Here is a 22,829-nt window from a genome sequence, read left to right as displayed (position 1 = left end):
AATGTTGCTGTGGAAAGACAGAAATCAGGTTACTCATAGCATTGTATTTACTCTGTATCAAACCTTCCCTAAAATAAATTCTACTAAAGATATTTTCAATCCAATGAGCCAATAAAACTCTTTTCTAGACACCTACTAACTAGATTTCAATATTTGTTTCCAGTTCCATTTTCTCCCTTGAGGTAAATTTACATAAGTATATTGCATAAATATTAAGTGTACTATTCCAAAAGTTTTAATATCTACATATTCCCATGTAATGCATCACCATCAAGACATATTATTCTTACAGAAGTAATTGCATGCTGCTTTCTAGACAATCATCCAAGAAGCCAACTACTTTAGGGCTTCCCTGGTGGCGCAGTGGTTGAGAGTCCGCCTGCCGATGCAGGGGACACGGGTTCGTGCCCCAATCCGAGAAGATCCCACATGCCGCGGAGCGGCTGGGCCCGTGAGCCATGGCCGCTGAGCCTGCACATCTGGAGCCTGTGCTCCGCAACGGGAGAGGCCACAACAGTGAGAGGCCCACGTACAGCAAAAAGAAAAACAAACAAAAAAACAAAAGAAAACAAAAAAGAAGCCAACTACTTTAAAGTTTTTTAATAGTATAGATTAGTTTTACTAGCTTTCATATAAATTGGAACCATACAGTATGAATTATTTTGTGTCAATCTCAAAATAATGTTTTTGAGATGCGTCCATGTTTTTTCATGTATTAGCAGTCTATTCCTTATTACTGCTGAGTAGTATCCTATTTTATGAATATATGACCTTGTTTTCCATTCTCCTATTGAAGGACATTTTGGTTGTTTTCAGTTTTCGACCATTATGACTAAAATTGCTATGAGCATTCATGTACAGGTCTTTGAGTCAGAATATGCTTTATAACTATTTTCTATATTTTGCCCTTGTTCTTTTTTTTTTTTTTTCCTTTCTCTTTATTTTTATCTTCCATTCTTTTTCTGCCTTCCCTGGTTTTAATGTAACATTTTGTATAATTCCAATTTCTCTCCTCTCTTAGTATATCAATTGTACTTCTGTTTAAAATACTTCACTGGTTATCTTACAGTTTGCAACATCTAATGTAAGTTTCTTTTTAAATAACCTTATATGCTTCATAGGTAGTGTTCCAACTTCATAAGAGAGTATTCCCAAACCACCCCCATCCCTTATAATATTACTGTCATTTTCTCACTTACCCATAAATTACACCTGATACCTTGTTGCTGTTTTGATTTTTAGTAAATGGTTACCTGCTAGATAAAAGAAAAAAGAAAAAAATTATTTTTCACTTAATTTTATGCTCTTCCTTTCTTTATGAAGATCTGAGTTTCTGACCTATTTTATTTTCCCACTCTCTGAAGAACTTCCTTTCATATTTTTGCAAGACAGAAGTGATGGCAACAAATTTCTGTTTATCTGAGAGCCTTTATTTCCCCTTCACTTTAAAAAAAAATCTTTATTGGAGTATAATTGCTTTACAATGTTGTGTTAGTTTCTGCTGTATAACAAAGTGAATCAGCTATACATATACATATATCCCCATATCCCCTCCCTCTTCTGTCTCCCTCCCACCCTCCCTATCCCACACTCTAGGTGGTCACAAAGCACCAAACAGATCTCCCTGTGCTATGCAGCTGCTTCCCACTAGCTATCTATTTTACATTTGGTAGGATTGTATTGCTATAAACTTCCCTCTTAGAACTGCTTTTGCTGCATCCCATAGGTTTTGGTTCGTAGTGTTTTCACTGTCATTTGTTTCTAGGTATTTTTTAATTTCCTCTTTGACCGCTTCAGTGATCTCTTGGTTATTTAGTGTCGTATTTTTTAGCCTCCATGTGTTTATATTTTTTACAGATCTTTTCCTGTAATTGATATCTCGTCTCATAGCATTGTGGTCGGAAAAAATACTTGATACGATTTCAATTTTCTTAAATTTACCAAGGCTTGATTTGTGACCCAAGATATGATCTATCTTGGAGAATGTTTTATGAGCACTTGAAAAGAAAGTGTATTCTGTTGTTTTGGATGAAACGTCCTATAAATATCAATTAAGTCCATCTTGTTTAATGTATCATTTAAAGCTTGTGTTTCCTTATTTATTTTCATTTTGGATGCTCTGTCCATTGGAGAAATTAGGGTGTTAGAGTCCCCTACTATGATTGTGTTACTGTCGATTTCCCCTTTTATGGCTGTTAGCATTTGCCTTATGTACTGAGGTGCTCCTATGTTGGGTGCATAAATATTTACAATTGTTATATCTTTTTATTGGATTAATCCCTTGATCATTATGCAGTGTCCTTCTTTGTGTCTTGTAGTAGTCTTTATTTTAAAGTCTATTTTGTCTGATATGAGAATTGCTACTTCAGCTTTCTTTTGATTTCCATTTGCATGGAATATCTTTTTCCATCCCCTCACTTTCAGTCTGTATGTGTCCCTAGGTCTGAAGTGGGTCTCTGGTAGACAGCATATATACGGGTCTTGTTTTTGCATCCATTCAGCCAGTCTAATTCTTTTGGTTGGCACATTTAATACATTTACATTTAAGGTAATTATCGATATGTATATTCCTATTACCATTTTCTTAATTGTACTGGGTTTGTTATTGTCGGTCTTTTCCTTCTCTTGTATTTCCTGCCTAGAGAAGTTCCTGAAACATTTGTTGTAAAGCTGGTTTGGTGGTGCTGAATTCTCTTAGCTTTTGCTTGTCTGTAAAGGTTTTAATTTCTCCGTCAAATCTGAATGAGATCCTTGCTGGGTAGAGTAATCTTGGTTGTAGGTTTTTCCCTTTCATCACTTTAAGTATGTCCTGCCACTCCCTTCTGGCTTGCAGTGTTTCTGCTGAAAGATCAGCTGTTAACCTCAGGTGATTCCCTTGTATGTTATTTGTTGCTTTTCCCTTGCTGCTTTTAATATTTTTGCTTTGTATTTAATTTTGATAGTTTGATTAATATGTGTCTTGGCATGTTTTTCCTTGGATTTATCGTGTATGGGACTCTGTGCTTCCTGGACTTGATTGACTATTTCCTTTACCGTATTAGGGAAGTTTTCAACTATAATCTCTTCAAATATTTTCTCAGTCCCTTTCTTTTTCTCTTCTTTTCTGGGACCCTTATAATTCGAATTTTAGTTTGTTTAATGTTGTCCCAGAGTTCTCTGAGACTGTCCTCAATTCTTTTCATTCTTTGTCTTTATTCTGCTTTGCAGTAGTTATTTCCACTATTTTATCTTCCAGGTCACTTGTCCATTTTTCTGCCTCTGTTATTCTGCTATTGATTCCTCTAGAGAATTTTTAATTTCATTTACTGTGTTGTTCATCATTGTTTGTTTGATCTTTAGTTCCTCTAGGTCCTTGTTAAATGTTTCTTGTATTTTCTCCATTCTATTTCCAAGATTTTGGATCAGCTTTACTATCATTACTCTTAAGTCTTTTTCAGGTAGACTGCCTATTTCCTCTTCATTTGTTTGTTCTGGTGGGTTTTTACCTTGCTCCTTCATCTGCTGTGTGTTTTTCTGTCTTCTCATTTTGCTTATCTTACTGTGTTTGGGGTCTCCTTTTCGCAGGCTGCAGGTTTGTAGTTCCTGTTGTTTTTGGTGTCTTCCCCCAGTGACTAAGGTTGGTTCAGTGGGTTGTGTAGGCTTCCTGGTGGAGGGGACTAGTGGCTGTGTTCTGGTGGATGAGGCTGGATCTTGTCTTTCTGGGGGGCATGACTGCATCTGGTGGTGTGTTTTTCGGGTATCTTTGACCTTATGATTTTAGGCAGCCTCTCTGCTAGTGGGTGGGATTGTGTTCCTGTCTTGCTAGTTGTTTGGCATAGGGTGTCCAGCACTGTAGCTTGCTGGTTGTTGAGTGGAGCTGGGTCTTAACATTGAGACAGAGATCTCTGGGAGAGCTTTTGCTGTTTGATATTATGTGGAGCTGGGAGATCTGTGATGGACCAATGTCCTGAACTCTGCTCTCCCACCTCAGAGGCACAGTCCTGACACCCGGCCAGAATACCAAGACCCTGTCAGCCACACGGCTCTTCCCGGACAGATTCCTGGAGTCTTCCTCCCTGAAGCATTCAGAAGTGCTACTAAAGGAGGTGGGTCTGGCAGGATGCTGGGGCCGCTTGGAAAAGGGAAGAGGGAAGAAAGAAGTTTCCCCTTCACTTTTGAAAGATAATCTCACTGGGTACATATTTTAGGTTGGTGTTTTTTTTCTTCCAGTAATCAAATATATCTTGGTTTCTGAGGAGAAGTCAGGTATAATTCTTATCTTTGTTCTTCTACAGGTAAGATTCTCCCTGCCCCGGTCCCTGGTTTCTTTCAGGATTCTTTCTTTTTCTGATTTTCTGTAGTTTGAAGGTAATATACCTAGGTGAAAAATTTTGGGCATTTATTCTGCTTGGTATTCATTGAACTTCCTGGATGTATGTTTTATTTGGAGGAATTAACATTAATTTACATTAATAATGAATTTAAATGAATTTACATTAACATTAATTTGAGGAAATTATCAGTCATTGTTATTTGAAATATTTCATATGTTCCTTTCTCTCATTCTTCTACTACTGGTATTCCCATTCCACATACGTTCCACCTTTTGTCATTATCCCAGAGTCTTTGGATATTCTGTTCTTTTATTTGTTTTTGTTCTCTTTGCCTTTTGGTTATTAAGGATTCTATTGATGTATCATCTAGCTCAGAGATTCTCTCCTTAGCCTTGCCCTGTCTACTAGTAAGCCTGTCAAGGGCATTCTTCATTTTTGTTACAGTGCTTTTTACCTCTAAAATGTATTTTTGGTTCTTTCTCAGAATTTCCACTTACATTGCCCATCTGTTCTTGTGTGCCATCTACTTTATCCATTAGAGCCCTTTAGCATAATAATCATAGTTTTAAAAAATTCATGGTCTTATATTTCCAACATCCCTATTATGTCTGGTTTTGATACTTGCTCTGTATCTTCACATTTCGTTTTTTGCCTTTCAATATTTCTCTTGATAGCTGGGCATAATAGACTCAGTAAAAACAACTGCTGTAAATAGATCTATATTATATACACATATATTATTACACATTTTGTGTAATGTGTTGGTGAGGTGTAGAGGGAGGGGAAGCATTCAATAGTCCTATGATTTAGGTCACAGTCTTTTAGTGAGCTTGTACCTCTGGACTGTAAACTTCACATGTGTTATTCATTTTTTTTCTCCCCACTTAGGATGGATAAGATGGCTAGAGTGGGCTGGAATTGGCTATTTCCCTTCTCTGACATGGAAGGATAGAGCAAGCTGGAGCTGGGTATTTCTCTTCCCCTGGTTAGTTAGGCTCTAGTAATACACGCAGTATATTAGCCTCTGTTTAACTAGTTTCCCTTGAGGACAAGCCTTACTAAGAAAAACAGAGTGCTATGGCATATTTCAAAATGGTTCCTTTTTCACTTTCTCTGACACAAGCTCAAGGGGATTTTTCTCCTTTATTTATTATGGGCACCTGGTTGAGCTCCTGGAGGTAAATCTCACAACGTTGCAGGGTCCCCCATGACTGGGTACCCCTGGAGTTTTTAACTCCCAGACTTGTGTACACTGAGCCTCCAGCAATGTATCAATTATAGTGCAGGTCTTCCTAACCCAGCACAACCCACAGCAGTTTCTGCCTGTGATCTCTGCAGAAAGCACCCTTCCCTGTATTTGCCTGTCTGTCTCTCCAACATTGGGAGCTGAGGTTTGTCCTGTGTCCTCTCCTCTTTTATGAATCCAAGAAGAGTTGTTAATTTTTTAGTGAACAACATTTTGCTTTTTTTAGGACAGAGTGCACACTTCCAATCTCCTTATATGCAGAACCAGAAACCAGAAGTCTAAATAATCTCTCCATTAAACTTTTTTCAGTTAACCCTTGAGTGTGTTATCTCAAGAGATATCAAGATTTAAACTGAAACAAACATACTCTAAAAATACTAATTTGATTTCTTATTCAGAAGTAATTTTATTTTAAAGCTAATGTAACTAGTACTTTGATTAAGATGACTTATGAGATGTAGCAGTATAAAGCAACTCTATTTTGTTTATCCCATTGTTCTTTGAAATATACTCTGAACAGCCAGGATGAAAACTTGGGTGGGCTCCATGACATTTATGGCCACTCTAAGATTTAAAAATAAAATCCTATTTGAAGTTTCCAAACAGTCTCAATTCAGCAATAAATGGGAAACTCTGTTACTTCAAATTTTGAATTTGATTTTATATTGAAGATGTGCTACTCCTCTCCCATGTTTATTCCTGCTGTACATGGGAAGTCTAGAGTCTAGAAGTGGGGTTCAGTTAGCTATCTCCTCTTTCTTCAGAGATATTGACCCTTCTTTATCTTTCTACATTTAAAATGAAATTCCTTTTCATACTTGTAGGACAAAGAGGTAAAGGAAGAAATAGCTATATGAAAGTTTTTACTTTTCTGATATTGTCATGAGCTACTTTATCCTTTTTCTGGATGTATCAGCTATTTAAAGCTTAATCCCACTTTTGTGGGTTGTTATAAGTTTTCTTCACAGACTCCAACCTGTATTTCAGGGGATCTCTTACCTATGGTTCTCTTGATGATGGTGATGCTTTCTCTTTTGATTTATAGTTTACACCTCTATATGTAACCCTTGGACCTCTAGCAATAGCTCCAGCATTTTTCTGTCATCTTTTAATTAACCTATTTTAAATCGTCCTTCTTTGATAGGATGTAAGATAAACCCATAATTTATCTCTCTAGTTGTAACTGAAATCTGGACCGTGGAAACCACTTGTACGGTCTATCAACTTACTGTTTTTAAAGTTTGATACTTTCAAAAATGTAGTCCTTTTCTCGGCAGCCACAATTTTTTTTTCATTCAATCTCTTGTCTTTTAGATTTTGATATGAAACAAATACCTATCCACTGGCTACCCCAAACTCCACAGGAGACATATTAAGGTCTCAGAGTTGTTTTGTTTGTTTGTTTGTTTAAGAATTTGCTTTCTTGAGCTATTGATAAAAGTCAGGATTCCCCGCTCTTCATTCTTGAGGAAGAATGAGGAAGAAGGTTCCATTCAACATGCTGTTACAGTTCCATCTTCCTTTTTGTCATTGCCACATTCTGCATCTCCACTTACCTTTCCCCCTTTTTTTTTAATGGAATAAGTCAAATAATTCCTTTGTTTATTTGTATAAAGAAAATGGGGTGCATTTTGTGATGGCTTTATTTCACTTTCATCATACTGGAACTGTTCTTGCAATATACTGGAACATTTGCTCATATTTTCTTTACCCACATTTCCCAGCTATTTTGGGTATAATTCAAGCCTCCTTTTTACCCTTTTTCAAGTCTCATTCAAAGCATAATGGCATATGAGGAACAAGGGCACAGAGAATGGAGACATCTTCTTTTTCATTTTCTTCTAATCAGACAATGCTTCTAGCCTTCTCCAGAATTTTTCATCATAAGAGGTTTTTAATATTTTAACAACTAAATTATATGTTAGTGTTTCCTATTTTTCTCTTCCATATGGTTAAATTAATAAAATTCCTTCATCTGGCTTATCTCTCTACTTGTGATAAGATATGTCAGATAATTACCAACCTGGGGCAGTTTTAGAAGTCTGTCTTGTTCCACAGAGAAGCAAAACCTTCCCTTGGTTGTCTGCCCACACTGGGAAGAGCCCTCAGAAAAGAAGCAAAAAGCGGACATCCAAGAGCTCTAATCCAATAATCAACATCTGATGTCTATCTGATTTAGTATTTTTGGAACCTGCTCTCTTATACTTGATTCTGATACAATAGCATGGTTTTATTGTATGGATAAACTTCTCCCATTGTTCTCTTGGGCTCCAATTAAAATCTTGGATTATAAAGCACAGGTTTTTAGGGCTGCAACTTAATAATGCAATATGTATATAGTTTTATATAGTATTTATGTAACTAAATATATAACTAAATATTCCTTTTGTAGCTAAAATAATGGATCCTGGCACGACCAAGGCTTCATCAAGGCCAGGCTGGGAAAAAAATCAGCTGTCCTTACTCTCAGGGAAATATTCCTTTCATTGCACATTTTTGCTTGTTTCTTACATATTTACAAACACTTCTTTTTGTGCCCATATTCTTGACTGGCCTAGATTTTTTATTTCATATTTATAGACTCAGACATAGTTTTCATGGCCTGGTTTGCCTGACACAGATGTCAGGTCAGGTACTTAAGTATCAAACTTTTTTTTTCCTGTTCATTAAAGTTTGTACCAAAAAACCCCAAAACAAAAAAACCCTCACTGTACTTATCATCAGAATTCATATTAGTGGCCCTTATATGCACAATCTCTCTCTCTCTCTCTCCATCAAACAATAGATAACTCTGATTGTAATATTTTGATTAGGGTACTTACTCTCTCCCACTGTTTCATCTAGACACTTGCCTCCTAGACACTAGTTCTTGATCTACTTGATTTCATCTGTCACTTGGTCATTCACAGGTTGCTGATTATGCAGTAGATAAATCACAAGAGATTTTGTCAAATGATAGACTGTATTAATGAATTATGCACAAGGATAGGGTTGCCAGATGAAATATAGAATGCTCAGTTAAATTTGCTTTTCAGATAAACATAGTAAAAATAATTCATTGCTTATCCGAAATTTAAATACAACTGGGCATCCTGTATTTTTATTTGCTAAATCTGGTAACTTTACGAAGAGAGCACTCTTTATTAAGAATTTTTATCACAATATAATCACACTACATAATTTTTATTTATTCTTCCCTAATCTTCATTGTATCCAATTTTGTGTAATTCTATTAGATTTAGTTCCTATCTAATTTTTCCCATTCTGTTTGTGTGCTTACCATTGCATAAATAACTCCAAGGACTGTAGCTCTGGAAAAAAAAAAATAATCTGAGTATTGATCTAAGTTCTTTGACTAAGCACTCTCCTGTGTCTTTATGGCCTAGCATAGAATTAATTATTTAAATGCTGGATATCTTAACACCCTTTGTTTTATCCCTGTATCACTTAGAGTCCCAGCAGAAAACATAATCAAATCAGTAAATGAAGATAATTTTAATAAAAAGACTTTTCATAGACATGTGGACAGGGTTAAGAGACCCAAGAAGAATGGCAAAGCCCCAGAGGCTAACTATGATTAATATTTGTTAACACCGCTATGCCTGAAGAGGATGGTGTGGCCAGAATCCAGCAAAAGCTATAGCCCTGGGAGGGAAGCCACCCTAAAGAAGCAGTGCTGATGACTGGGGAAAGTATCTCGTGTTCAAACAAAGAGCTGGCAGTAAAAGCATTGAGGGAACAATTACCCTGATCTCCCTCTTCTGCTCTTAGGACAACTGAGTCTACCATTATTCAGTCCCATCTAGAAACCAGAGGGGAAGGGAGCCCAAATGAAGAACTTCATGGAGGTCAATACCAAGGAGCTAGAAAGTGAATCTGAAGAATAACTGGCTCAGAACAGTGAAGGAAAGATTTTCAAAAATTTAAATATTTAAATCTATCCATAAAAAGCATAGGAAAACCTTTTTAAAAAAATATTAAACGTTGGAGTCCAGATGTAAAATGAATAGTGTTACTTTTTATTAAATAGTGAGCTCCTTAGACATTATGTTAAGCGCTTTTCCACAAGTAGATTTTGTTCATAAATGTAGAATTATTGGTTGCAGAACTTACTCTTTTAAAAGATGTTCTGGATGATAATAACCAATGTGCTCTGAGGGAGGAATAGAAATTAATAGCTTCAGATATTGTTGGGGGAAGTGTATTTTGTACAATTTTTGTAAAGAACAATTTGACATATTCTATCAAACATTTAAATGTGTCTAGATCTATAATCTGAAAGTTAATGTGTAGGAATTTGTACTAAGAAAATTATCAGACAACTGTATATGGTTCATATAGATAGTGTATTTATGAGAATATTCATTCATGGTCAGAAAACTTACAATCAAATTGAATATGTTAATAGATTATTTAAATAAATAAATTATGATACACCTATAAAATACTATGCCATCAAAGTACTTTTGGTTTTATTATTATAGATGTACACTATATAATATAATTTTATATATAGCTATATAATATAATTTTAATTTAAAAAATTACAAAGTAGAATATAGAATATGATCCCACTTACATATTGTCTTTTCCCGAATGTCACAGAAATGGAATCATAGCAAATGTAGCCTTTTACATTTGTTTGCTTTCACTTAGCATAATGCTTTTGAGATTTATTTATATTTTCACATGGTTAATTAGTTTATTGCCTTTTGTTGCTGAATAATATTTCATTGTATGGCTGTAACACAACTTGTTTATTCTTTCAATAGTGGATGGACATTGGGTTATTTCCAGTTTGAGGTTATTATAAATAAGGCTGCTATACACAGTTATTTACAGATTATTTTGTAGGAGACTATTTCATTTCTCTTGGGTAAATACCTAGGAGCAGAATGTCTGGATCATATGGTAAGTGTATATTTAACTTTAAATAAAAAACTTCAAAACTCTTTTCAAAGTAGCTGTTCCATTTTGCATTCCCATCAGCAATATATGAGAGTTACAGTTTATTTCTGAGTGTTTTACACAGAACATTGATTACTTTTATCATCATCAGATAATATAAGAAAACTATTTCTATTTAGTTGATGAAATATTTCTATAGGAAAAAAAAACCTGTGGGGACTCAAGTTGAGAGTAAACATATAAAGGCCATTAACAATGTGTGCTGTCGGGCCTCCCTGGTGGTGCAGTGGTTGAGAGTCCGCCTGCCGATGCAGGGGATATGGGTTCGTGCCCCGGTCCGGGAGGATCCCATATGCCGTGGAGCGGCTGGGCCCGTGAGCCATGGCCGCTGAGCCTGCGCGTCCGGAGCCTGTGCTCCGCAACGGGAGAGGCCACAACAGTGAGAGGCCCGCGTACCGCAAGGAAAAAAAAAAAAAAAAACAATGTGTGCTGTCTATGCCAAAATAAAATAATAGATAGATTAACAAATGAAGACAATATTAGGGCAATTTTTACATCTTAAATTAACAATAATTATTTTATTAGGTTTTTTAAATTCACCAAACCTCAATAGTTTATGTCTGATACTCAATCCACTACTATATCAAGGAGACACTTAGAAATGTGTCTTACTGTAGATAATAAACTTTGTAAAAAGCTTTTTTTCCCTGAGTCTGGTTCTTCACTCAGGATTTAATGCCGTTTTGATTGTGAGATGACTCCATTGTTTATTTGTCTTCCTAGTTCTCTTTCTTTCAGCACCAGACAGCACAGTAAAACTTGAGAATATTTTTCTCTTATCTTTTTTCTTCTTTGCTAAACTTTTATTATAAAAATCTACACTGCTGTATTGCCATCTGCTCTATTTCTATTTCCCATTTCAGATTCTGTTTTTCCTTTTGCTAATCAGTCCCACAAAAAATGACTCAAAATTCTCACACACTAGAAGTGGAATTTGTTTACTAGAAATTTTCAGTTAAATATTTTTCTGCTTTTCCATGACTTACTAGGGTACATCTAATTTCAAAGAGGAAAGAGAGATGTAAATTGTGCAGGACTGATTTATTTTATTCTCACTAAGTTATTTATTCAAAGATTTTGTTTTTCTCTATGTACTGTTGTCACTAAATAATTGTTGATTTGATCATCTTATATTTTGAGAAGATATGCAACGTATATTTTTTTAAGAAAGGACTATGCCCTGATTACTTCAATCTGAAATGGTTTCAATTCTCAGATCTGTGTCTTACTCTACCATTTACTAGATGTTGCTTTGAAATTTATCATGGTCCTCTCAAAGGGATTTTGAAAGGCCACTCTGTGCATACCTCTGCCTCCAAGCAGAGTGTCGCTCCTAATTACAGGGGGCAGTGTGGCAAGAATCATTTGTTAGGGACAGATGAAACCGTGACGTATAATCAACCTATAACTTGCCCTCATCATCAACTGAGCACTAGTTGCATAAATTACTTTTACTGAGCTCAGTATACATTTTATTAGTGCTGTTCCCCTTCTATTGCTCAGAATGCATATTGCTAACCTATTAAGTAAAATCGCTTATAGATGTAAATTTTTATGACTTTTTAAATGTTAATGTATGTCTTGTTAAATGTTAAAGTGGTAAATAGCTCCTAGAAGCTCATATGTACTAAATTATATTTTATAGCCCTTAGCATTTAAAGAAATAATTTATAAGATATTTGTCAAGCTAAGATTTTATAAACTTGCTGCTTTTTAAAAATTTTTCTTTATATTTTATTCATTTTTGTTTTTGGCCGCACTGAGTCTTTGTTGCTTTGTGCAGACTTTCTCTAGTTGCAGCAAGTGGGGGCTACTCTTTGTTGTGGTGCGCGGGCCTCTCATTGCGGTGGCTTCTCTTGTTGCAGAGTACAGGCTCTAGGTGCACGGGCTCAGTAGTTGTGATTCGTGGGCTCTAGAGCGCAGGCTCGGTAGTTGTGGCGCACGGGATTAGTTGCTCCATGGCATGTGGGATCTTCCCGGACTAGGGCTTGAACCCATGTCTCCTGCATTGGCAGGTGGATTATTAACCTCTGCATCACCAGGGAAGTCCAAACTTGCTGCTTTTAATATATAACCGTACAAAAGAAATTTGGGTAATTAGAAGATAATACCAGTGCCACATTAAATGGTCACTGTCACAGAATAACAAACATCTTCTTGCTAGTAGATTAGGAAAGAAAAATATTATTAAATATAAGAATTATGAATTTTAGCTACTGCTACAAACTGAAAATATAGCTTTCTAGGTCATTGTACCAAATCTATGCTCTTCTGTAGAGGGCTGCTTACAATTCCCATTTATTTAAATATTTATTGTAGATAAGTGCAGTGATTTTTTTTTTTTTTTTTTTTTTTTTGGCCACACCATGCAGCTTGTGGGATCTTAGTTCCCTGACCAGAGATTGAACACAGGCTCTTAGCAGTGAAAGCACAGGGTCCTAACCACTGGACCACCAGGGAATTCCCAAGCAGTGATTTTTTTTAGCTATTTTGGCTCTTACTACTGAGTGTATTACTCATGACATAGTAGCCACAGTACCATAATTATAGAATGAATGAAATCAAAGCTCACAGCAGTTTTTGATATTGAATTCCCTGGTCATCATTGAAGGGTTGCCATTGGATCCTTTTAAAATATGGCTATCTAGGTTCCAACTATTGACTTACATTCATGAGAGCTGAGGCCCAAGTCATGTGTTTTTTAAAAAAGTGACCCAGATTGACATGACATGCCCACTACACTAAGAATTTTTTTATCCTTCTAGTTTATAATTTATAAATAGGAAAACCAATATCCAGAATTTTAAAGAATTTACTCAGTGTCAAAGAGCTAGTAAGAACTAAAAATCAAAAGTGTGTTGACTTCCTGTTATACCCATGAGGTAAAGGACAGGCAGAGCAGTCTCCAATCAAAGCCATAATAGTACAAGCAGGGCTTCCCTGGTGGCACAGTGGTTGAGAGTCCGCCTGCCAATGCAGGGGACGCGAGTTCATGCCCCGGTACGGGAAGATCCCACATGCCGCGGAGCGGCTGGGCCCGTGAGCAATGGCCGCTGAGCCTGCGCGTCCGGAGCCTGTGCTCTGCAACGGGAGAGGCCACAACAGTGAGAGGCCCGCGTACCGCAAAAAAAAAAAAAAATAGTACAAGCAGAGTGAGCATCAGCCTTTTCCCAATCCACAGCTCCTTCCAGGCAGTGATGAATAGAACTGGCAAGATGACACACACATGTAAATACATGTATTAGATGGCCAGGGCTTCAGTAATGAAGAACCACAAACTGGGTGGCTAAAATAACAGAACTTTATTGACTCACAGTTCTAGAGGCTAGAAATTCAAAATCCAGGTGTTGGCAGTGTCGATTTCTTCTGATGCCTGTGAGGGAGAATCTGTTCCATGCCTCTCTTGTAGCTCATGGTGGTTTGCTGACCATCTCTGATGTTCCTTGGCTTTAGATGCTTTATGCCAATTTCCATCTTCATATTCACATGGCATTCTCCCTTGTATGCTTGTCTGTTTCTGTGTCCAAATTTCCCCTTTTTATAAGAACACCATTCATATTGAATTAGGGCTCACCCTAATGACCTCATTTAACTTATTTTAAATATCCTATTTCCAAATAAGGTCATATTCTGAGTTACTGGGTTAGAACTTAAATATGTCTTTTATGGGGGACATAATTCAATACACAATTGTCTTCACAGAGACCAGAAGAGAAGGAGCAGCTCAGCAGACTCAGAAGCTCTCTCCTAAACAGAGGATCACCCTTTACAGTAAGTTCAAATTATTTACCTGCATAACATGATCCTTTCTCTGAGGTACACAGCCCTTGAAAACTTCACCTTAGTTCTTTCCCAAAGAGGGACTGTTTAGAATCCTGTAGTGCCTCCTCTAATTATTGTTTATTTAATTTATACTTAAAAAATAATATCATTAGTGTAATGTAGAAGTTTAATTACCTGGGTAATGAGTAGTCCAACTTGAAAGAAACTCTCAAACTTCATTTATAAAAGAACTAATATGGGCTTTCCTCCCCTTATCTGTGTGGTTGTTTTCTAGTTAATTCTCATTCTCCATGAAGTCTAGACGCTGTCTACAGTTCTGACCAAAATCCATTAATTTAATCCATTGTGTTTACAAGTTAACACTTACACCTAACACTTACGCCTCTCACTTTTACTGTATAATAGTCTTGCTTTCTGAACACATTGCCTTTCTATTAAACACACATTACTGCTTTCACCTTGTAGAGTAGAAATTTTTCCTTCTCTTCATCTAGAAATATTGTCTCTCTTCTTGGAATTGCTTTTCTCCCAGCTCCACATATTTGGTTCCCCTAAAGAATACTGCATTCTCACTTGATTCTACTCAAGAAAACCACAAAGGATTGGCCCAGGATTTTTCATCTCGATTAACTAGAGTCCTACCCCAGGACTTTTGAACTTGACACTAAATATTCTGTCATTTAGTGTTTCTCCACTAACAAAAATTATATCAACATCTATCAGTGACAGTGTTTTTCCCAATATTATTTAGGAAGTTTTCAGCTGATAATAATAGAAAATTAAATTCAAAGGATTTAAATAACAATAAAATTCACTATTGTAACACAGTGTAGCTCTAAGGTATATTAATGCAGCAACTCAATGATCTTTTCACAATTGTTTCCATTCTATTACCCTTGAGGTTGCCTGCAGCTTTGGGCTTGCCATAAAATGGTTGTACCAGTTCAGTGCATCTTACTCAGAAACTATGTTATTCAGAAACAGAAAGAAATCATTTCCTCCATTGTGTTTAAAGACAAGGAAAACTTTTTAGAACCACCCAGCCAATTTTTATCACATTGTCTAGAATTATATACTAATCCCATGCCTAAAGTAATCACTGTCAATGCAATTAATACCAACATAGTTGGCTTAAGGCCAATCAGGATTAACTTTCTAAGTCTGAGAACAGAGCAATTTCTCCTGATGTTCATGGCCATGCAAAAGAGAACGTATACTTCATCAAACCAGGATTGTTAACGAGGAAAAAAAAGAATAAATGTTGGGTAGATTATGAAAATTCTATGTTAACCCTTCAGTATAGAGAAAACATATGTGTGTTGGAACAATGCAGCCATCACAGAAAGACAATGACCTGGCAGTTTTGAGGACCCTCCTTTCCAACCTACCCTGAAGTCCAATTGCATTTCTTTTTATTCCACAAAATGTTTGATGTTGTTGTTGTTGTTTATACTTTATTGGATTCCCTGAATATAGAAATGCTTCTTTTTGCCTTTAAAATAGGATTTCTGTCACTTGTAACAAAACTAATATACTTTACCATATTGTAACTTTATCGATGTGATATTTATATTTGTCATTTTTTTTCATGGCTGGAAATTTTCTTCCCAATTTTATTAGAAGTAAGGCTTTACGCCTTATACCAATTTAATTACACCCAAATAAGTCCAAATATGCCTTGAAATTTGCTGATCATTTCACCAGACTATCTCATGAACATGTTTCTATTTCTACTATAAAACTAATGTGGATTTTTTTTATCATTTTCAAGTGTGATAATCTTACCAATTCTAATTTCCTTTTTTGATTATTTATGAGTTTAGAAAAGCTGTTGGTAAGTCATGTGAGAATCATCATCTTTGATCCAAAAAAGAACATGACCCAAATAACCACACCCTCTACTGAATATTTTCATTTCATTCTTAACTTGCTGTATTATACAATTCACAGTTTTACATTTTTAATGTTATTAAGTCATTATCAAAATACAGCACTTCTACTTTATTATTCTTATAAATGGAATGAAGTTGACCATATAAACTGTAAGTGTTAAGCTGTTAATGGTCTCCCATGGGTCTTATTTCTTACCTGTGGACTTTCAGTGATTTCCTTGGGGTTTAGGTGAAGCAAATTTTGCAAATTATGCTTATAAGCATGAAAGTTTTCCTCTGATCTTCTCTATGTCTACCCTAGAGTTGTGTTATTTAAAGGCAGGGAAACTTCTTAGACGAACAATAGTTTTGACTCTTCTTTGCCATGTGACTTTCATTTGATTTTTTTTTTTTTTTTTGATGAATTCACCTTATGCTGCTGATTACAATTCTAGAGAAAATGATAGGAAAGACAGAGTTCATTATCAGTGCCTACCTGGAATATATACCTGCCCTGTCCCTTCCTATTCATTTTAGCATACAAACCATTTACCCTATTTCTTTAACCAGACTGCTCTTCTGACCTTTGGCCCTACCTTCCATCAGGGTTCTAGACACTTTCATACTGAAACCTACCGAAATACACATTGTGAACTGTTTAAGATAAAAAGCTTATTTTTTGACTTTTTAACTGAGACTTCTATTAAAAAGTCCTCATATTTAAGTCAGAGAAGAGGTGGAGGGTGCCCTAATGATACTTAACAGTATAAGGATTTTGGATCAGAGAAGTTCTTGTTGATGATTGATTTATAATATTAAAAATTTGTTGTATAAACTTTAAAAAATAAAATAAGGCTTAATGGCTAAATGAACAATACCTATTTGAAGTAAATACATAAATAAGCCATCTTGACTTATTAGAAAAAAAGTCAAAGAAATAAACTGACAATCATCACAGGAAATTTAATTAATTGTAATGCTCAGATGAGGCAGAAATTTCGGAGTTAAAGTATCATTACAGTAGCTTCTCTTAGGCCAGAGGTCTGCAAACTACAGCCCATTGATCAAATCTGACCCAACACCCATTGTATTTATTAAAATACAGACATTCCATCCATTTACATATTGTCTACAGCTACTCCCTTCTTACAGTGGCAGAGTTAAGTTGCTACTGTGACCATATGACCCACAAAGTCTAAAATATTTACTATCTAACGTTTTACAGAAAATGTTTAATGATCCCCGTCATAGGTAAACCTCTGTCAGACTCAAAATATTGTAGAACAATTGAGCTGGTATAAAGGCATAATTTGAATAAACATATGTTATAGGATGAATTGGGAGCCATTCTTAAAGGAATACAACCAGAAAAAGCTTGGTTTGTCAACAAGGGGAGGCTGTGGACTATGTCATACATTATTTGACCTCAGTGAAATTTAGAAAGCCACACAGTCCTCCATAGCTTTATTTCCTTGATCAAGCTAAGGCAAATAGTGTACAGACTAACATGGTAACATAAAATTTCTCTTTCCATTTATTGATGATGCCACAAAAGCCACAACTATCTGAAGTTGCACTGTTTTTTTTTTTGTTTTTTTTTTTTGCGGTATGCGGGCCTCGCACTGTTGTGGCCTCTCCCGTTGCGGAGCACAGGCTCCGGACGCACAGGATCAGCGGCCATGGCTCACGGGCCCAGCCGCTCCGTGGCATGTGGGACCTTCCCAGACCGGGGCATGAATCCGTGTCCCCTGCATCGGCAGGCGGACTCCCAAACACTGCGCCACCAGGGAAGCCCAAGTTGCACTGTTTTTGAGGGCAGATGCTTGTTGCTACAATGACTATGGTCTGTGTTTGCAAAGTAAAAAGAGTATCGTTGGAGGAGGTCGCTGAGGGAATGTGACCACCAGTTGGCCTGCAAGGATAACCAAAGTCTCCTTATCCCCTCCCCTGTCCTTGAAATGTGTGTTTTGTCTACCCTTCCCACATTAAGATATCTTTCAAGGACAGAGCCTTGAGTGAGTAATGTGTTGTTGAGATACTCTGGACTGAATACATGACTGACTCCCATTAAGGTCTCTGTATAAACTTTTAAGATTCTGGTGTGCAGGTAAAGGGATCTGCTTGTCTTGAGATCACCCAAGACAAGCTTAGTACATAAGTTCTTTTGCTTATTAAACCTGCCACCTACCAATTTGGAGTGCTCCGTCTCTTTCTTCATTCTCTCCCTGGGGCCAGTTTCCAATTTCATCCTTAGAACTCCCAAGGTTGTGAACCAACAAATATCAAATCTAAAACTAGCAGAATAAATCTACAAATGAGAGTTTTTGTTATACAAACCTGAGTTTGTACAACTTGAGATAGTGTTTTCCAGGAGACAACTGAAATACATGTTAAAGTGGGAAGAGACTGGGATTAATTTTCATTGAGGGGATAGTTGAAGATCACCATTTCAAGAAGTTTGGTGGTGAATGAGAAAAGAGAAGTTTCGGAGGAAATTAGGTCAATGGAAACCATGGGGTTAAAAGGGAGACTAGAGCACATTTTCTGTATAGAAAATTTTGTGTGCTAAGAGGATCACTGAAATGACTGGCCAAGGAGTCCAGGCTGCCTAGAAAGAGTGACAAAGGAGAGAGGGAGTAGGTTTGAATATCATGTTCTTCAAACATAATGCAACAGTGGCATAGACCTATCTTGTTATTTCTAAGAAAAGGCTTAATGAAAAGATGACTATTCTGCAGGAGAATTGACACTCCCTTTCATAGAATTCTATAATCACTTATCTTTCCGATATAATTTTAAAGGCTACAAAATCTATAGATCAAATGTGTTAAGATGAGCTCTTTTTTTGGGACCAGCCTAAATGGAGGTCAAAAGTTAACTCTGTAACTTCATTTTATATCTTATACAGAAGAATTCTCAACTTCTTGTATAAAGACCCAAGCACATATTCCTACTAGAAGTTTGATGTACAAGTCTCCTGAGCTTGAGCTTGAGAAGACTGTGTACATTTTATAATGTCCAGGAGATGACAGTTTTAACCTACTAGAAAAAAAAAAAAGATCTGGAATTAAATACTTTGTGAATTGAGTACCACTTCTTCAGAAATTTCCAGACAATAGTGACAGCCACCTACTGCTTTGTGCAACAGTAACCAGGTTGATTCAGTCATTATATCAGCACACATAAAGAGAAAATACATGCATGTAAAAAAGATTGAACTACAGCTACACACTTTTTTTTTCTTTGAAAATGAAACCGGTTGGCAGCCTCACCAATAAACAGTGCTCAATCCTGTCTTAGTTTTCTGGTTTGAGCTTTGGAATGCTGAGTCTTATGGTAATTGCATATTACATCTACATACTTCAAATGAGTTTATAATGGCTATTATCATCAAAAGGAATAAGAAAACAATTAACCACGATTAGCCTTTTTATGTGAAGAGTTATCTCCTTATTTTGGCATTCAGTTTGCAATCATTTTGAAATTAGCTATGAGTTTGAAGAATTTTATTTATTTATTTTTGTATTTTAATAGTGTAAGAACAAATGAGTTCCTCAATCTTATGGATTTTTATAAAAAGTAGAAAATGCTAGCTGTGTTTATTAAAATATAAAACCCATTTCCCTAACTAGTTTAAAATAAAACAGAGAAAGAGACCAAAAGAAATCTTTCTGTTGTTTTTTTCTAGTTCAGTTTGAAACTGAGCCAGTTTGAAATAAGTACAGATAAATTCATTATTGCACTTTATATACTCCTCCAAATGATTAATTATTGCTACCACACGTCCCTTTCAAAGGTAAATGTTCTCCAGTAAGAGAACAAAGACGTGACTTGGTAAGCACACATTGATGATATAGTTGAAATTTCAAAATATTACCTTCTTGCTATATTGAGATATTGTACATATATATGTTTTATGTTATACATAGAGTAAGAGTATGCATTTTGTCACAGAGATTCCTAAATGTTATGGAAAAAAAGAAGGAAGATTTAAAATAGTGACTGTCCACAAATCATGGCCAGATTCCCTCTGTTAGCTGTTGAATTACTGGTGCATTGACTGCCTTGCCTGTGGGATGTATTTGAGTCCTGTAAATAATGACTGGGAGTGAAATCTCAGGGGGACTGCATGGGCTGTGTCTGAACTCTCCAGATAATGACTGTACAGCCAACACACACAGTTCTTAAGGAGAGTTTTCAGGTCCTTGGAGAGCTAGCCTTCTGCTCTGTGCTAGCCTAGCTGGCTTGGAGAGCCGCCAGTGGCCGTGACTGGAGTAACCTCTTAGAAAAGAGGACTGCAACTTTGGAGTTCTTTGGATGGTTGTAAATTACAGAGGGCTAAAGAAATTCTCTAGGGATTCGTGTTTTGTTGAAAGGATGGTAGCAGCACATGCCCCCATACATACACTAAAAAAAAAAAAAGAGAGAGAGAGAAAATGTAGCATAGAAGTTGACTTTTAAAAATTAATTTAGGTTACAGAAAAGTAAATTGGGATTTGTCATACATGATACTAAGTACAGTAAACTATGTATGAATAAAGACATTTCCTTACGTTATATTCATTTGTTTAGTCTGATGACTATGTCCACAATTTCCCATTTGCCTACTCCTTGTTATTCCATATTGAAGAATTTCAGAAGCAGATTCCTTAAAATACTTGAAAGAAATTTCAACATAAATATGCAAAGATTAAATGTCATTGTTATTTTCTAGAAGTGGAAATCTTTGGCATAATGTATTCTCAAGCAACCTTTCTTGCTTTGTTAAATGATTTACTTTTCAGAGCTAGGGCAAGAGATTATTCTTTCATTACGGTTCAATAAGAAAATCTTCCTCTCAACATTTATAAATGACCAAATATATAGATTTATGAATAACAATGAGACTTATTTTATATTTAATATTGGAACTATACTTTGAGATATATTTGACTCCTAATCTACATTGTTTATTTCACATATCTAACAAATAACTTTCTTATAAGGAAGGCCTATTTAAATAGGCTATCTTATAGGTAAGGTCTATTATTTATTCGTTCACAACAAACTTCTGCCCTCTACGACATGTACCTCTATTTTTTAACAACTCAATTGAGGTATAAATTACAAACCACAAAATATAACAATTGCTAGAGAAGTTGTTTTGGTAAATTAATAGAATTGTGCAGTTTTAGAACATTTTCATAACTTAAAAATGTTTCCTCATACCCATTTGTGGTTCATCTCATCTCATACTCCTATCCTTAGGAAACCAGTGGTCTGCTTTTAGCCTCTACAAATTTGCCTTTGCTAGATATTTCATATAAATGATATAGTACAATAACTAGTCTTCTGTGTATGGTTTCTTTCACTTAGCATGATACTCTTCAGGTCCATTCATGTTGTAGCATTGTGGTAGACAGAATAATTGCCTCACAAAGATGTCCATATCCTAATCCCCAGAACCTGTGGTTATTTTATATTATATGGAAAAGGAGAGTTAAGGTAGCAGGTGGAATTAAGTTTACTGATCAACTGTCCTTAAAACAAAGAGATTATCCTGGATTATCTAATGGCTCCAAGGTTAATCACAAGAGTCAGAATGATGAGATGTGAAAAAGATTTCACTGGCCACGGCTGGCTTTGAATATGGAAAGGGATCACAAGGCAAGGGATGTGAGCCATCTCTATATGCTGGAAGGGGCAAGAAAACAGATTCTCCCCTAAGAGCCTTCAGAAAGGAATGTCAACACTGTGAATTTTAACCCAGTGAGACCCATTTCAGATTTCTCACCTCCGTAAACTGTAAGATAGTAAATTTCTGTTGTTTTAAGCCACTGAATTTGCAGTAATGTGTTATATCATGAACAGGAAAGTAATATTAGCATGTATCAGTATTTTGCTCCTTTTTAAAAATATTTATTTTTATTATTGTGGTAAGCAAACAAAACATGAGATCTACCTTTTTAACAGATTTTAAGTGTAGAATATAATTTTAACTATATAGTGTTGTCTAGCAGATTTCTAGAGGTTAATCTTCTTGTATAACTAAAACTTTATACCTGTAGGTTAGCAACGCTCCATCTGTCCTTACCCCCAGCATCTGGCAGCCACCATTCTGCTCTTTGCTTCTATGAGTTTGACTGCATTAAATACTTCATATAAGTGGCATCTTGCAATATTTGTCCTTCTATGACTGGCTTAACTCACCTAGCATGATGTCCTCAAGATTTCATCCATGTTGTCACATACTGCAGGATTTCCTTCTTCTCTAAGACAGAAAAAATATTCCATTGTGTGTGGATACAACACTTTCTTCATTCATTCATCCATTGATGGACACTTAGGTTGTTTCCATGTTTTGGTTATTGTGAATAGGGCTGCAAGGAACACGAGAATCTCTTTGAAATTATAATTTCAATACTTTTGGATGAATACCTATAAGTGCAATTGCTGAGCCATATTGTAAGTTCTATTTTTCATTTTGGGGGGAACTTCCATATTATTTTCCATAACATTTGCATCATTTGGCATTCCCAAAACAGTGTGCGAGTGTTCTGATTTCTTCAAATCTTCACCAACACTTGCCTTTTAGGATAATAGGCACCCTAAGAGGTATGAGATGATATCTCATTGTGGTTTCCATTTGCATTTCCCTGATGATTACTG

General features: G+C 36.0%; 1 protein-coding gene across 1 annotated transcript in view; it reads left to right on the top strand.

Annotated features, from left to right (window-relative positions):
- Positions 1-22,829, top strand: part of LRP1B (LDL receptor related protein 1B) — a gene marked incomplete at its 3' end in the record, with an annotated part of 2,351,282 nt that overhangs the window by 361,272 nt on the left and 1,967,181 nt on the right. Inside the window, exon 21 of the mRNA XM_082630936.1 lies at positions 14,230-14,298. The remainder of the gene's footprint in view (positions 1-14,229; positions 14,299-22,829) is intronic.

Source organism: Mesoplodon mirus, assembly GCF_964341445.2.
Source record: "Mesoplodon mirus genome assembly, chromosome: 8".
Classification (NCBI taxonomy): domain Eukaryota; kingdom Metazoa; phylum Chordata; class Mammalia; order Artiodactyla; family Ziphiidae; genus Mesoplodon; species Mesoplodon mirus.
Note: the sequence above shows the minus strand (reverse complement) of the source record. Positions and strands in the feature narration are given on the sequence as shown.